Source organism: Neltuma alba, unplaced genomic scaffold (assembly GCF_004799145.2).
Source record: "Neltuma alba isolate B1F8T4 unplaced genomic scaffold, ASM479914v2 tig00007525_pilon, whole genome shotgun sequence".
In the NCBI taxonomy this organism is placed as follows: domain Eukaryota; kingdom Viridiplantae; phylum Streptophyta; class Magnoliopsida; order Fabales; family Fabaceae; genus Neltuma; species Neltuma alba.
The window spans coordinates 4562-19161 of NW_021634803.1; the positions used below are offsets into that span (position 1 = coordinate 4562).

Below are 14600 nucleotides of genomic sequence, written 5' to 3' on the forward strand. Positions count from 1 at the left end.
ATGGTGAAAGGACTTCTCCTATAGGAGGAATTGCCATGGCAGTAAGAGGTCATGGGCATGGGAGAGGAAGAGGTATAGAGAAAATGTGCCAGAATGCTCTCACTGCAAAAAGAAGGGCACACTAAAGACAACTATTTCCAAATTATCAGTTACCTCGCAAATTTTAAAGGCAACAAAGGCAGACATAACAAACAACCTAACCAAAGCACTCTGGATTTAACACAATATTTAGAGGCTCATACCAATAAAGGAACTTCGGTGGCTCCCACATTCATATACAAACAGTACCAGAAAATAACTGAGCTATTGCAAAAAGATTCAGAACTTGTAGGCCATGCCTTATTGGTATAGGTTTGGCTATTCCTGCAACCTATAATGTGCCTTATACTAATTGGATTTGGATTCTGGAGCTACAACTCATATGGTTGGTAGCTTAAACCTTTTAGAAAGCTATGAAATATATTATGGACCTATTAAATCTATAAAGAAACTAGATGGAAAATGTGTTCCTATCACACATATAGGAAAGGCTAAAATATCATATGAAACAGTATTAGTGGACATCCTCTATGCCCCTCAATTGAAATTTAATCTGATCTCAATAGCTAGACTTACTAAGGAACATAAATGCATGGATGCTTTTTTCCCTGACTTTTGCGTGATGCAGGACCTGTGGGGTAGGAGGATGAAGCTGATTGGTAAAGAATTTAGTGGTATTTATGTTCTAAAGGTTGCTAGGAAATGTCATGCTGTGAATGTGCTACAAAATAGTTATAACTTAAAAAATGTTGTTTTATTGCATAAAAGATTAGGGCATGCCCCTTTGTTGTAATGAAGCATCTTGACTTTGTAATTGAATATGGTAGTGCTTTGAATGAAACCTGCTATATTTGTGTTCAATCTAAACAAACCAAGTTTCCCTTCAATTCTCGCTGAATAAAGACTCTTAATTGCTTCGAACTTTTGCACATTGATGTATGGGATCCTTATAGAACTCCAACCCATCAAGGGTATCAATACTTTCTTACTGTGGTTGATAATTTCTCTAGGGGATCATGGATTTTCTTAATGAAAAAACAAATATGATTCTGCAATGCATATTAAGAACTTCATTGCTTACATTCTAACCCAATTTGAACTCAAGTAAAGAGAATACAGAGTGATAGTGGGATAGAATTTAAAAATCATGATTTGAAACTCTACTTTCAAGAAAAGGGTATTGTCCATGAAATTTCATGCCCTTATACCCCTGAGGAAAATGGGGTTGTTAAAAGAAAGCATAGGACTATAATGCAGTTTAGCAGAAGCTTAATGCTACAGTCTAACATTCCTATGCAATACTAAGGAGAATGTGTTAAGATGGCTGTTTATTTGGTTAATAGAATATCTTCTAAAATAATTGACTTAAAAACCCCCTATAAAAATATTAAAAGATTGATAAAACTATACTTGACTTAAATAACCTGAGGGTTTTTGGATCGCTGGCTTATGCAACTGATCTTAAAGTTACTGATAAGCTGCAATCTAGAGCCATTCCTTGTGTGTTTTTAGGATATCCTGAAAATCAAAAGGATTTCTTCTTCGGATTTAAAGAATAAAGTTCTAATGGTAAGTCGACATGTTAGCTTCCATGAAGAAAAATTCCCTTATAAGGATGCTGTAAGTAAAGAGCAAGAGGGAGTCCATTATACTCTAAAGGAAATGTTCTGGTATGAACCAAAACAGATTCCCTTAAAAATAACACAGAATAATGAAGGTAACAATGAAGAACCACGAACTGATCAGAATGAGTAGCAAGAAGTTGCTGAGAACACTCATCCTGAGTAGATGACTAATCAGCAAATAATCACTACCCAGCCAAGGCCTACAAGGGAAAGGCATCCTCCCATATGGTCAAAAGACTATATCTGTTCTACTAGCACCACTAAACAAGGTAAATGTGAGTATCCTATCCATAAATACATTACTTATGACAAATTGTGTTGTGATTATTTATGCTTCCTTCCTTCTGTTGATTCTATGACTAAACCCGCAAGTTATGAGCAAGCTGCTTTAGATGAAAAATGGGTCAGTGCAATGAGAATTGAAATAAAGGCTCTTGAAAATAACAAAACTTGGGATATTGTACCTTTACTTAAAGGTAAAAGACCTATAGGATGTAAGTGGGTTTATAAAATCAAGTATAATTTAGATAGGAGTGTTGATAAATATAAAGCTAGGCTAGTAGGCAAAGGTTATAGTCAAAGGAAAGGTATTGACTATCATGAAACTTTTTTCCTTGTTGTAAAGATGTTTATTGTTAGATTAGTCCTTAAATTGGCAGCAGTGAATAGGTGGAATCTCCATCAAATCGATGTATAAAATGCTTTCTTGCAAGGGGGGCCTAAATGAAGAGGTCTATATGAGAATCTCTTAAGGTTTAGAAAGTAAGGGGGAGCACATGATTTGCAAACTAACAAAACCCTTTCATGGGTTAAAGCAAGCCTTTAGGCAATGGAATCAAAAGCTTTCAAAAGCCTTGGAGAGAGGTGGCTTCTCCCAAAGTAAGAATGATTATTCGTTATTTGTGAAGAATCTTAATGATGGAATTGTTCTTATTCTAGTGTATGTTGATGATCTCCTAATAACTTGAAGTTCAAAAAAAGGAATTCAAAATGCCAAAGATTTCTTAGATAATAACTTTAAAATCAAAGATCTTGGTTTAATGAAATATTTCCTTGGTATTGAGGTAGCAAAATCAGAAAAAGGCACAATATTGTCTCAAAGAAAATATATACTTGATTTGCCAAGTGAGACAAGGATGAGTGGGTGTAAATCTCTTGCTATTCCTATGCCTCAAAACCTTAAACTGATGCCTCAAGATGAGTTACTTGGCAATCCAGAGAGGTACAGAAAGTTGATTAGTAAGGTCATTTATTTGACTATGACTCGTCCTGATATTTTTTTTTCTATGTGTGGACCCTAAGTCAGTTTATGCATAATCCAACTAAGGCACACATGGCAGCAGCAAAAGGGATCGTAAGATATTTGAGGGGGTGTCTAGGATTGGGAATACTTATTAGCTCAGAAGGAAAACCAATGCCAGAATGTTTTTGTGATTTAACTAGGCTTCCTGTGGAATTACAAGGAGATCAGTAACAGGCTATCTACTGAAATTTGGCAGCTCCTTAGTAATGTGGAAAATGAAGAAGCAGAGCACAGTGTCAAAATCTTCAGCAAAAGCTGAATATAGAGCTCTCAGCATGACCACATCTGAGAGTTTGGGCACGAGGATTGCTTCAAGATTTAAATATTTTGCATGAACATCCTGTGAATATACTTTGTGACAGTCAAGCAACTATCTATATTGCTACTAATCCAGTTTATCATGAAAGGACAAAACACATTGAAGTGGACTGTCATTTCATAAGAGAAAAGTGGGAATCAAAGCTGATAGATTTGAGAGATGCAAGATCGTGTGAGCAACAGGCAGATAGTCTCACTAAGGCTATTTCGGGAGAAATTCAAAGGAAATTGTTAACCAAGTTAGGATATGTACAGCCCCAAACTTGAGGGGGAGTATGAGAAATAGGGAATTAATTTTGTACATGTTTAGTGTTAGTTGGGCTGGGTTGTATTGCTTGATACATGTAGGCCCTTTCTGTTAGTTAATTCTTTTATTCTTGTTTTCTTTCTTTATTTTGTTGTTTTAGTCTGGGCTTATAAATAGGTGCTGGACCTGGGCATTTTGTGTGTGAGTCCAATGGCAGTGTAATTGTCCATTTAGTAATGAGAATTCCCAGTTTTCCAATACGCTGCGTTTGACTACGGTGGAAGTCTTCAATAACATTGGTTCCTTTAAGATTTTCTTTTGGTTGAAGTGGTTATTAATTATTCCTACACAACAATTAATGGCTTCTTCTCCTTCATCTTCTCCATTTCAGACTCTGCAACAACAAAGATAGTAGCTTTGATACTATATATAGCGAGGTTTTTATCATTCATGCCCAATTCTATAGGATGCCCTACACCACCATCTTCAGCTTCGGTGATTCAATTACCGATACTGGAAACTTGTGTACAGCTCCCCTCCACGACCACCGCAGTTCAGGCGCAGCTGCTCTCCTCCCTATGGCGAAACCTACTTTGGTCACCCCCCCCGGGGCAGCTTCTTCGATGGCTGTCTTATAATTGATTTCATCGCTAACGTTCAGATTTTGGACTTGATCATTCGTTCCATTCTCTTTACTATCCTTGCACTTCTGAGAATTAAAATATTGTCTATTTCAACTTTTTCCTGATATATATTCTCACATGAAATTGTTTTTGTTACGCAGCTGAGTCTTTAAGCATTCCATTAGTGAAACCATATCTGGGAATTAAGAATGGCCAAGTAAGAAATTGGAACAAAGAGGAGGGAGTAAATTTTGCTGTTTTTGGAGCAACGGCTTTGAGTGTAAGCTTCTTTGAAGAGAGAGGTATCCATACTGGCTATACCAATGATTCTCTCAAAAGATCAATTGGGTTGGTTCAAGGAATTGTTGCCTTCTCTTTGCAATTTTTCCTCAAGTAAGTTCCTAGTTTTACTTATCACTTCATTTATATTTGTTGAAGGATGTTTCGCATATCAATCAAGAACTTTCATTCACATACGTATAAAGCATGTTGCATTATGATATATTATCATGGGATCTTATTTCCATGTAATTTTCTATATTTTAAAAGCACATTCCTTTCTGTATTTTTGTTTTATGAAAGTGCAGATTTTTTTTTTTTTGACTTTATACTAGATTTTAGTTTGGTTCTTTAATTTTTTTAGTATTCTTTTAGTCTTGTAACTTTAACATAATTAGTTTCAAATGATAATTTTGTGTCAATAATTGTTATTTTTAAAACATAAACTTATACATGTAAGGGATTTAGAAGATTAAAAAGACACTTTATAAAATTAAGAGATCAAAAACAAAATCTCATAATAATATTGTTTTCTTTTTAATTTTCAACTGCCACCCCTAATTTGAAAAATATACGAATCATAATATAATTGGACGTTTATTAGTTAATGTGCGTCAAATTTCCCATGACATATTTGACACGGACGCTATGGGACACACAATATTGTTTAATCTTGCAGGCTGTAAGAAAGTGTTTGAGGAGTCACTTTTTCTGGTGGGAGAAATTGGAGTCAATGACTTCAAAAGATGTTTGTTTGGGGGAAGAAGATTAGCTGAGATCAAAACTTACGTGCCTTATGTCGTTAATACAATCTCTTCAACAATAATGGTGAGATTTTTGAAAAGGTCATGCCATTATTTAATTTCAGCTGGACAATCTATACACACATGTATATACAAAATGAGAGCTCAATCTCAAAAAATTAGAAGAAAATCTCTTGAACTTATAAACTTCACAACACTGGTAAGATTTTCCTAGATGGGACTCATAACATCTCGCTGTTAATATACGAGCTAGTTAGAATGTTTGTTTTTCTATAAAACCTTACTTTATCATCCAAAATTATAAATCTTTTCTCAAATTATCCGTATAAATCATATATGTGAAAAGGGTGTTTTCATCAATGGGATAATGATCAAAGGGATATTTTAAAAAAATCAACACATATTTATTACAAATAATTAACTTAATTAATTTTTTTAATATTTGAACATTAGCTATTTAGCTCATATATGCAAGCTGCATGGCAGAGAAATACTTTTCATCAAGGATTTAGGTTGTACTTTTGGTCGCAGGATTTGCTAGATGTAGGGGCTCAAACGCTCATTGTTCCTGGAAATTTACCACTAGGATGTGGTGCGGCATATTTAACAAAGTTTGAGGGCGACGATGAGAAGGACTATAATGAATATGGCTGCTTGATTTGGTTAAACAAGTTTATTGAATACTTCAGTAAGAGGTTTCAAGCTGAATTGAATCATCTTAAGGAGCTTCATCCTCATGCCAATATCATATATGCTGATTATTATAACGCTGCGTTGCCACTCTATCATTCTCCCACAAAATTTGGTAATATAACGATCCTTCTCAAATGTCAATACTACGGTAATTTTTCACAATATAATGGCAGATTTGATTTTGTTATTATATAACATTCTGATTTGTGATAATCTTATAAATTATATGCAACAGGTTTTATGGGTCTGAATGCTTGTACGTTGTGGAACTGGAGGAGCCTACAATGTAGATATTACAAAAATATGCGGAGTTGAAGGAGTGAAAGTTTGTGAAGATCCTTCAAAGTACATAAGCTGGGATGGTGTTCATTTGACAGAAGCAGCGAATAAACTGATCGCAAGATATTTGTTAAAAGGATCCTACGCTGCTACTAAATTTGATGATTTGTGCTTGAAGAATAAAGCCTTCCGAAGTTTTAACAGCCTGAGTTTATACAAATAGGGGGAAGGGGGTGAGCCAATGGCATTGTAGTTCAAGGGCATGAAAGCCCTCCTATGAATGAGAGATCATGGATTTGATCTTGTTTGTAACTGGCTGTTAGTGCCTACCTTCAAGTAAAAAGAAAAAAAATTAATTTGAAACATATTTAACAAGTTAACTATCATTTTTTGATGTTGATAAATTGGTTAGAATGTCTTATACTTTCTCTGGTCTTCATTATAAGGGGTTGTCTGGAAGAAAATTTTGATTCTTATTAAACAGAATCATTAATGAATTTTTTCCTAGCTTACCCCCAGTCACAAATTATTATTACCCATGTAACTAACTTTTCACTAGCTCCTCGAAATTCCTTATAATGGTAAGTTTGGAAATTTTTGTTGGAGCATATTTAATGATATAACTATTATTACTTGATCTCTGTGAATTAGCTTGTTAACCCTTTATAATAAGGATATAAGGAAGTACTATGGACTGGAGTATTCTAAAACTTTTGAAAATACCACGGAACCATAGAAAATGAGAAGCAAAAACATGGTGAATTAAAAAAATAATCTAGTCGTTTAATTATTTTGAGAATTGTTTAATCATGAAGGAACACATAAATTTACACTTGCAATGGACGTTTCTCCTTAATCTCCTTTCTTCACAGTGGACCCTGCATATAGTGGCCGGCACTACAAAAAAATTGACTTTCAGCGGCGACATGTATAAAAGTCGCCACTGAAAGTTTAAAAAGTCGTTACCGTAGCAGCCGTGGCTAAAAATTTTTGGCGGCAACTAAAAAGGTGGCCGCTGAAAGTATTTTTCAGCGACGACTTTTAGAAGTTTCAGCGGCAACATTTGTCACCACTGAAGGACACTTTCGGCGGCGACAAGAATGTTGCCGCTGAAAGACGCTTTTGGTGGCGACATTCTTGTCGCCGCTTTCAGCGGCAACAATTTGTCGCCGCCAGAGGGGATGTTCAATGGTGAATTTTTTGTCACCACTGAAAGTAATGCCTAAGAAGAAAGAATTGGCTTTACCAAGGCCACATTATCACTGCTGGCCGCCACATCATCACTAGCCACCTCCACGTCATTGCCACATCACTCCTCCCTGCCACATCATCATCCAAATATTTTCACCTTAAATGTGTCTTCTTCAAGGTTCGAACTCGTGACCACCTCCTTTCGTGTCCAATCTTCTTGCTGTTGAGCCAGATTGAATTTATTTATTAATATTGTAAAATAAAATATATATTATTATATTACACTTTCAGCGGCAACATTATAAAGTTGCCGCTAAAAATCAGACCTTTAGTGGTGACACTGATAGACTTTTAGCGGCGACAATAGAACGTCGCCGCTGAAAGTGAATCTAATGATTCTCAAAGGTATACTTTTAACGGCAACAAAAAAAAGCCGCCGCTGAAAGTCTTAGTTTCAACGGTGAACTTTCAACGGCAACTAAAAAAGTCCACCTTCAGCGGCGACACTTTTGTTGCCGCCGAAAGTCGTCGCCTAAAGTCTCTTTTTTGTAATGCGGGTTAGAAATCTTTTGGTATTGCAGTGTAATTTCAAAATCTTTTAATTCTTATTTGAAATAAAATCGCACACTGTGCAGGTTACGTGAAATGCTTCCATTTCTTAAAAGGCTGTTATAACTTTGTAATTACTGATAGTGTATAAGCCTACTTAACTAAATAAAATAATTAAATGTGTAATGACCATAATCTTCTTGTAAACTTTATAATGAAACAGATATTAAATTCAAATTATTTGAGGATTGGAAAAGTCTCTCATACGGATTTTCTCGCTTTTCTCGTTGAATTCTTGAAGCGTGACCATGGGATTTCTTCACTGTTTTTGCTTCAAATCTTGATGTCAAGATTATTTTATTGTTCTTAATGTTGCTTTTGTTCTCTGGTACTGTTAACACCAATTGTTTGTGAGCAATCGTTTTGGTGCTGCTGGGATTTTGATATCCAAACCTCAGCCTTGTTATTGATTTTCTTGTGTTAGCTAGCAAGAAGCCGATGAAATGCCAGACAAAACCTTCTCTTTATTCTTCAATCCCTGGTTGCGAGGATGATGATGATATGAGCGGAGAGTGAAGATGATGACTACGATGTGGCATAATACATGGCATAATCACCTCAGCATAAGTAGATTAACAAACATTGACCATTAAAAAAGCTTGTTGACATTGGTACGATTTTGCAACTTATGCGACACTCTCAAAAAAACAAGAAATTTCTAATACCTACAGCTCTTTCGTAAAAATTTCTGAGAAAAAATTGACCTTTAATCTTAAATTTAATAGCAAAGATAATGTGGTCATGAAAATTTATTTCTTTTATTTTTTTTAGAGATGGGTTTTCGTCATTTAGAGTAATTTTATAAATCTGCCATCCTTAAACAACGAACACAAATGATTTCACAGAGATTAACATAGAGGGGCCAAAGATGAAAAACTACATAGATGGGTCAAAAATTGATTTTAACATTTTACAACAAAAACATTTTTAATTTAAAAAAGGGAAAAATTACCTTGTGGTATTGAAAAATGTATTTGTTAAAAAATTTTATAAGTGCAATGAAAAATAACAACGAGATTGATTCTCGTTATTATTTTTAGGCTAAAATACACATAATTCCCTCAACTTTAGGTGAATTGCATAAACCCCCTCAACTTCAAAAGTTTACACCCTCAACTTTCATATTGTGACTACAAGCCCTCTACTGTTAAAATGGCCGTTAAATGTGAATGCCATGTCAACTTATTAAAAATTATATAGCAAATGAGATGTAATTTTTATTATCTTATTTATTTATTTTAGGTTAGAGCCAACAATTGTAGTAAAGGGTATTTTTGCCGTTCAACATGATATTAATCCCTAGCACAACTCTCCCAAATTCAGTAGTCGTCTTGCTCTAACAGCCTCCTGCTACTTGCGAATCTTTTATACCATATCTACTCTATCAATGATGCTCACTTCATCTTCTAACCATGATCTTCATTTAAATTTATCCTTATGCATCCCATTCTATTATCTTCTTAATTAAATCCTGGTAATGGTGTTCTTTTCTTTCTTTCTTTCTTTCTTTTTTGATACAAGGGACGATAAAATAGCACTAGTGCACTACTATGTCTTTAGAAGCTCTCTGATAAACTCCTGGACTGACTCCAAGCCAATGTTTTGGAATCCAACTCCATTGCTGAGAGCATTATAGTCATTGCGTCTGCCATTTGATTTTCCTGCTTAATCAGTATCGGTATTCTACCATTGATTTTCTAGCTTAAACGGCATCGTTTCAGAATAGATCCCTCATCATCTACATAATCTGGAGATTTTCGCACAAATGCATCATTTTCATGACAATTGCAGAAATAAGAATATTTTCCTATCAACTCCCTACAAAACAATGTTAATTGGAAAACCGAACATCATATTTTCTACAGCACTTTTGCAAAGAATCATCTTTAGGCCGAACTCATTCAACAAAAGCATTGGTAAGCACTCCCTTATATTTGGCTATTATTTGCAATATGTTTTGTCGGTCCTTTGTGCTGTGGTTGAGCTTTATAATTTTTAACTTCACCAATGCTTTGATTGTTTTTGTGTTCTTATTGCTCTCACGGATTGTTTTTCTCTTGAATAAACTATAAAGAAGGCATAGTGATGTGTGTCTCTAAAATTTTAGGTAATGAATTATTTGCAGTCTTTTTTTTTTTTACTGTGATGTTCTATTTTGAAAAATAATAATGTATCTTATCTATTATACAATTAAATAATTAAATAAATCCCATTAAAATCTTTTTCATTGCCCTTGACTAACTTGGAAATCATGCCCTGTACCTTGTCCATATTTGATTGTACTGGGTAGAGAATTTGCATGATTTTCTATCTATGTAAACAAATGTGTGTGTGTGTCTGACACTTGAGCAATATAACTACACGAATCTAAAAAATTTCCAACAAGATGAGTGCATCTAGAATATTACAAATATAGTTAAATCAAATAGTAAATATGCTAGACAAATCATGATTATTAGATCAAATTAAGCATGTGATAATAGTGGTAAATGACGAAGAAAACAAGGAAAATTTTCATACAAGACTAGCCATTAACGCTCACAAGAGGGAATTTATGCCCACTTTTTTTTTATAATTATATTGACTTATCTTTTGCTGCTTTATTTGATATGAGATTTTCTTTTAATATATATATATATTTATTTATGTTTGGTTATTGGGATATTAAAAACAACTATGAAAATGAATATGGTTAACAGACAAGAGGATCCAATACATGAGGAGGAACAAAGAGTTAGAGGGTACGAGTTAAACACCCAAACTTATTTGAATGGATGTGAATTTTTTGATAGTGACAATAAGCTGGTGGATTTATTTTTTGAAAATCTTGATGAAGGAATAGAGATAGAAGTTAATCAATAGTTGCATGATAACCAATTAGGGGAATAGCCACAAGTAGAGGTACGAGGAACAAAAATGCACAAAGCGGACCAAAAGTCAATAATGTTACCCTAATACCTATGGAAGTCAATGAATATGGATGCGATTGGGATGGACAAGTGCAGTTTGATTATGAGGATAGTGAGGAGTTGGCAAGTCCAAATGGATTAGACAATGAAGGCCCACAAATAGAAAGACGATCATATAGTAAGTTTAATGAGAAGACAGATTTTAAAAGACCTATTAATCTTCAAGTTGGTATGAAGTTTACAAACTTCAAAGTTTATAGGCAAGCATTAAAGCAATATGCCATTGAGAATGGCATTGAGTTCAAGTATATAAAAAAAATGAAGCATCACGAATTAGGGTGAAGTGTAAGCATAATTGTGGATGGGTTATACATACATCAAAGACTCATACTAGAAATGCATTTCAAACTAAGTCATTCCATCAAAAAGAGCACAATGTTGGTTGGGCAAGAGAAAATAAATGGGTGAGCGCAAGTTAGTTGTTTAATAGGTACATTGACTACATTAGGGACCAACCAAATTGGAGCTAATAGCATTTTCAAATCAAGTGCGAAGGGATCATAATGTTGAGATTTCAAAATTTCAAGCATATTGAGCAAAAAGTTTCATCAACAATGTTATGTTTTCTTTTTAATTCTAAGAAATTTGCAGTTCAAAATTTGCAGGATAGGAGGAGTTCCACTTATGGTTCTAGTTGTTGTTAGGAGGAGTTCCACTTATGGTTCCAGTTGTTGTTTGAAATTTCATCAACAATGTTACGTTTTCTTTTTTCTTTGTAGCACAGGACAAAAGAAGTGGTGGGAGTTGAAAACTATTTGAATATCCATATACTTTAGTTAGTATCTGTTAACCACTTAAACTAAAGGTTATTTTTGTTCAATGTGATCAATTTGTATTTGTTTAATTTGGTTGCTATAATTTATTTCGTTACTTTTTCTTGTTTATTCTAAGAAATTAAATACAAGTCTTAAACCTGATTTTATGCATAAAAAATTATGAAGGCATGGAGTAACAGTAACATATTCATACCATATGTTCAAGTAGATGATGCATTTTGCACTGTGAACATCTACACGTCTTTCAGGTCCTTAAATAATTTCACTTTCATTCTTGATAAGAATGGAGTCTTCATTATGAATCTTAGCACCATCATCTAGTACATTGACTCTTGTTTTCAATTGTGGTAGAACATAATTCATAGTTCCTTATTGTTTTGCACCCATTTTGTTTATAACCAGAAGACGTGATCTCATAAAATATTATTTTCTCATCTCTATATCTGAATATTGAGTCTGATATTATTATATAATTATATAAAATAAACATACCAATCGATTGAGGATTGCAACTGATATAATCACATTTCAATTAGATTTTGTCAGCAACAAAATATACCAAGCAATTTAGGCTAGCAACTAATATCCCATATGTCGATTGTCAAATATCAGTCAAATGAACAAGTGATAGACAAGTGCGCATTAGACATCATTAACAACCCCAAGGTGAATTCATTCGTTTAAGTTATGTAAACACTAAATATAAAAGTGTCAACAATGCACAGGACAAGTTTAATAAGTTCGAACTAAATTTCTACATTGTTAATTAGCAGCGGACACCACTATCAATTTTCTTCAAATCTGAGCATCTCATCTCTCTCTTTTTTGGTTGCTTCACCCTCTGTTAAAAAAAAGTGCACAATAGTGATTCCTATCTTTCACTTTGATGCAAGGCGCCCTCTCGCATATGTTGAAATACAGGTTCTAAATTTAAACGAATAATGTGATGAAGATAGGATAAATAATGATGAGTTTTTGGAATGAGAAGGAAGATCAGAAAATTTGAGGAACGGTGCCAATAAGGTGGTGGACTTGCAAGACAAAAAGAGAAGATAATGCAATCATTAAACAAAAAAGTTCAAAATTGGGGGAAAAAATTCCAGAAGGAAAAAGGTAATGAAGATGATTTTTGAAACAATAAAGATGGTTAGAGAATGGATCAAAGGTTGGGAAGGGAGAGGACTTACTAGTTGCAGAATTAGGAGAAGATGAGAAAGGGAGACAATGATGGAATCTAAACACCAGGGATCATTATAGGTTAAATAACTGAAAATGCCCTCTTTTATAATTATGAGTTTTAACTCAAGATAAATAAAAATAATAATAAAAACTACATGTCATTTGCCACATAAATTTTAATAAGCTGACATGTCATTCACTCTGTTAGATTTAACGGCCATTTCTACGGTAAGGGGCTCATGGTTACAATCTGAAAGTTGAGGGTGTAGAATTAAACTTTTAAAGTTGAGGGGGTTTTATGCTACTTACCCAAAGTTGAGGGTGTGTATTTTGGCCTTATTTTTAAAACCTCATATTCGTCTCGTAAAATTCAAAGGGTTAATAAAGAATCTGGTTAAAAAATTTAATAAAAAATGAAAAAAAAAATAAATCAATTTTTTAATCTATTACGTAAAGTTTTCCAATAACACATAGTCATATATCCTTTCATTTTTTTCATATAAATTTATAATTAAATATTACATCTTTGGTCCTTAATATAAAATTTATTTAACTAATTTGATTAGATTAAGAAAGTTAAATAAGTTAGTTAATTATAAAAAATATGACATGTTTTTTCTAAAACACCATAATCATTTTCTTTAATATTCTCCCTTCTTCTTCTATTTGATTATGGTTGAGGGAGTATCTAAAGTGATAATTTAAGAAAAACTGATAAATATGAAAAATAAGTCTTATATTTAAAATTAAAATTAACTTAATAATTAGGTTCTATATTATTAAAGATAGAAAGAGTATTAAATATTATTATAAATTTAACACAATGAATATAAACTGTATGAGAGCGCAGTTACTGTTTTGTACTTTTGATAATAAGGTGAAGGCACATGGCTTGTTCCCATAGACTGATGAGTGATCAGTGGCCCTTGTCCTTTCTAACGGCTCGTTCTGATTCATCTCCTCCAGTTAGGTCTCTCTTTTTCTTAAGCGGACGCAAGTATTTTTTTTTTATTAAAAATAATTCTGTTTGTATCAAATATACATATCTCTTTTAATAATAATTCAAAATTTAATTCACTACGTTTATAAAAACTAGTCCGCCGTAACTCAAACTAGTGCTAGGCTCAATTCTCCAGGTTATCTCCAACAGCAGAGGACTGTATCACTACTCCTATTGTTATCATTAATATATTGCTGCCAGTCATTCTCACTCCCACAGGGCGCACCGACACATCTATGTTCAGTTTTATGCTCCGTTGGTGTGGGATGAGAAGTCGAGACGAAGGAAAATAGGAGAGTAAGTAAAAGAGAAAGAGAAAAATAGAAAAATAGAAATATAAAAATATATCAAATTTAAAATCAAATTAAATATCAAAATAAAAAATCATATTAATATTATTATCATCAAATAATTTAACGTGAAATTATTTGATAAAAGTATGTATTCGTTACTATATTTCAAAACAACAATGTTAATCTTCAAGGCGAAAAAAATGAATAATTTTTTGAAATTATATATAATAAAAATAAATGAATTATAGATCATTTTACATTCTTAATATATGCTAAAAATATAATATAAAAACCAAAGATAGACGACAAGAAAAGGAAATGATTTTCTGTTTATTTTCTCTTCCATCCAAACAAAAAAATTCACTTTTCTTTTTATTTTTCTTTCCACTCTCCTTTCGTTACTCATTTTCCCT

The 14600-nt window shown here is 33.3% G+C and overlaps 1 pseudogene; it reads left to right on the forward strand.

Annotated features, from left to right (window-relative positions):
- The first annotated feature begins 3999 nt into the window (after nt 1–3999).
- On the forward strand, nt 4000–6393 carry LOC114752726 (GDSL esterase/lipase At1g28590-like; annotated as a pseudogene).
- Nucleotides 6394–14600: the final 8207 nt, after the last annotated feature.